Source organism: Elephantulus edwardii, unplaced genomic scaffold, assembly GCF_000299155.1.
Source record: "Elephantulus edwardii isolate Elephantulus edwardi_28Jun2011 unplaced genomic scaffold, EleEdw1.0 scaffold00241, whole genome shotgun sequence".
In the NCBI taxonomy this organism is placed as follows: Eukaryota; Metazoa; Chordata; class Mammalia; order Macroscelidea; family Macroscelididae; genus Elephantulus; species Elephantulus edwardii.
In genome coordinates, this window is record NW_006399991.1 from 360073 (window position 1) to 363715 (window position 3643).

At 45.5% G+C, this 3643-nt stretch overlaps 1 pseudogene; it reads left to right on the plus strand.

Annotated features, from left to right (window-relative positions):
- The first annotated feature begins 1711 nt into the window (after nt 1-1711).
- Nucleotides 1712-3643, plus strand: part of LOC102843899 — a 31168-nt pseudogene continuing 29236 nt past the window's right edge.

Genomic DNA, 3643 nt, shown 5'->3' on the forward strand with positions numbered 1-3643 from the left:
ATTGTACTTGATTCCACGACACTTAACAAAAACAGCCTTTAACAATGGGTCCCAATATATCAGAGATGATGAGGATGTCACATGATAGGACAAGGTCTAGATCGCTTGTTCATAAGATTGCTATGAGTCATAGTTGTAATCAACTCTAAGGTACATCACTACAACAATTTGTTAAATGAAAGGAACCCGTTTCTTTAAGCTGCACTTGTGAAAGGATGCCCCTGAGACTGGCTGGTTTCAACCCAGGCTTGCAGACCATGCTGACATCATTCAGCACTGTAAACACATAAGGTGAGCCAGTCTGGACCCAAGAACACACTTGTCTTGGGTGTTGACCTTGGATGACTGCATGTGAAGGTGCATGGGAACTAGTGCCTTCCGGGATACCCCACAGTTGGGAGACAGTGGTTGTCAGAACCAGGACCTCCCCTCCATGGTTGGCTTTTTCTTCCTCATCCTGTGGCATGCACGACAGGTATGACTAGTCTGTTTCTCACATCCTTTGAGAACTCTGGATTCTGTGAAGTTAGGGGAAAGACCTTGCCTCTCTGAACCTGTCTTTTAATGTACAGGCCATGAGGAGCTGGGGCTGCACAGACCTCGGTCTGAGTGTGGCAGTGCTGGTCATTCACTTTGGGAGCTGTGAGGCTGGCTGCCTCTCTAAACATTAAGTTTCCATTTGTGTAATAGGTGAGGATACCATGGTGCCTTGTGGTGAAGGGCAGGAGGAGCAAGGGGTGTGGACATGTAAAGCAGATGTCCCAGTGCCTGGCAAAAGGAGTTTACCTGCGTCCCTCCTCTCTTCTTAATGAACCCTCCACCTAAACTGATCAAATGCCAGCATCTCCATCCCAGGAAAGGGCACTGGGACATCAATTCAACCATGCTACACCAGGAAGGAGCCTTTTAAAGGCAGCACTTAAACACTTACATGAATAAACAAATGTGCAGGTTGTGTTTGGGACAGCAGCCTTCCCTTCTGACATCATTCTGTATTTCCTACTTCTTCCTCACCTTGTTGTTGTTATGTACCACTGAGTAGCTTGTGACTCATAACGACCCTATGTACAAAAGCCCTAAACGCCGTTCTATCCTGTGTCAACCTCGCCGTCTCAAACACACTCATGCCCACCACTCCACTCACAGAGTCGATCCATCTCATAGAGGGTCTTCCTCTCCTGTGCCGTCCCTCTACTCTCCCAAACATGATGTCCCTCATCAAGGACCAGTCCCTCCTTGCAACATGCCCAAAGTATGTCAGACGAAGCTTCAGAATCCTTGACTCCAATGAGCATTCTGGCTTCACCCTCTCCAGGACAAACCTATTTGTTCTCCTAGCAGTCCATAGTATATTCAACAATCCTCTCCAGCACCACAGCTCAAAGGCATCAATTCTCTTTCTATGATCCCATCACTGTCCAGCTCTCTGATGCATAGCACATAATTGCAAAGACTATAACCTGGATCAGGTGCACCTTAGTCTCCAGCCTGACATCGTTGCTCTTCAGGACTCTTGAGAGGTCCCTCACAGCTGACTTTCTCAATGCAATTCATCTCCTGATTTCCTGGCTGCTGTTACCAAGAGTGTTGACTGTGGAACCAAGTAAACAAAAACTGTTAACTATCTCAATCTCTTCACCATTCATACTGATGCTGCCAATTGGCCTAGTAGTGAGAATCCTTGTTTTCTTTTTTTAAAATTAATTTTTTTATGTTCCAGCGATGTCTCGATGATCACAAGTACAAGCAGGCCATCGGGATTGCTCTGGAGACACGGAGGCTGGACATCTTTGAGAAGACCATTCTGGAGTCGAATGATGTTCCTGGAATGCTTGCGTATAGCCTGAAGCTCTGCATGTCTTTAATGCAGAATAAACAGTTTCAGAATAAAGTACTAAGAGTTCTAGTTAAAATTTATATGAACTTGGATAAACCTGATTTCATCAACATTTGTCAGTGCTTAATTTTCTTAGATTACCCTCAGGCTGTGAGTGATATATTAGAGAAACTGGTAAAGGAAGACAACCTCCTGATGGCTTATCAGATTTGTTTTGATTTGTATGAAAGGGCCAGCCAGCAGTTTTTATCATCTGTAATCCAGGATCTCCGCACTGTTGGCACCCCTATTGCTTCTGTGCCTGGATCCATCAATATGGGAACTGTTCCAGGATCTGAGAAAGACAGTGAGTCCATGGAGACAGAAGACAAGACAGGCGTTTCAACTGCAGGAAAGACCCCAGAGGCAAGCCCAGAGCCCAAGGACCAGACTTTGAAAATGATTAAAATTTTAAGTGGTGAAATGGCTATTGAACTACATCTGCAATTTTTGATACGAAATAATAACACAGACCTCATGATACTAAAAAATACAAAAGATGCAGTACAGAATTCTGTATGTCATACTGCAACTGTTATAGCAAACTCTTTCATGCACTGTGGAACCACCAGTGACCAGTTTCTAAGAGATAATTTGGAGTGGTTGGCCAGAGCCACTAACTGGGCAAAATTTACTGCTACAGCCAGTTTGGGTGTAATTCATAAGGGTCATGAGAAGGAAGCATTACAGCTCATGGCAACATACCTCCCCAAGGATACCTCTCCAGGATCAGCCTATCAGGAAGGTGGAAGCCTCTATGCATTGGGTCTCATCCATGCTAATCATGGTGGCGATATCATTGACTATCTGCTTAACCAGCTTAAAAATGCCAGCAATGATATTGTTCGACATGGCGGCAGTCTGGGTCTTGGTTTGGCTGCTATGGGGACTGCACGCCAGGATGTATATGATTTGCTGAAAACAAACCTTTATCAGGATGATGCTGTGACGGGAGAAGCAGCTGGCCTGGCCCTAGGTCTGGTTATGTTGGGTTCTAAAAATGCCCAGGCTATTGAGGACATGGTTGGCTATGCACAAGAAACTCAGCATGAGAAGATTCTGCGTGGTCTTGCAGTTGGCATTGCATTGTTGATGTACGGGAGGATGGAAGAGGCTGATGCTCTCATTGAATCTCTCTGTCGAGATAAAGACCCAATTCTTCGGAGATCTGGAATGTATACTGTAGCCATGGCATATTGTGGCTCAGGTAACAACAAAGCTATTCGCCGTCTGCTCCATGTTGCTGTAAGTGACGTTAATGATGATGTCAGAAGGGCAGCAGTAGAATCACTTGGGTTCATTCTGTTCAGGACCCCTGAACAATGCCCAAGTGTTGTGTTGTTGTTGTCAGAGAGTTACAACCCTCATGTGCGGTATGGGGCTGCAATGGCCCTGGGGATCTGCTGTGCTGGCACAGGAAACAAGGAAGCAATTAATTTGCTAGAACCAATGACAAATGACCCTGTGAACTATGTAAGGCAAGGAGCTCTCATAGCCTCGGCTCTCATCATGATCCAGCAGACTGAAATTACTTGTCCAAAGGTGAATCAGTTCCGACAGCTGTATTCCAAAGTCATCAATGATAAGCATGATGATGTCATGGCCAAGTTTGACTCTATATTGGCCCAGGGTATACTGGATGCAGGTGGTCATAATGTCACGATCTCCTTATAGTGCAGGACTGGGCACACCCATATGCCTTCGGTAGTCGGCGTCCTTGTCTTCACTCAGTTCTGGTTCTGGTTTCCTCTGTCACACTTCTTGTCA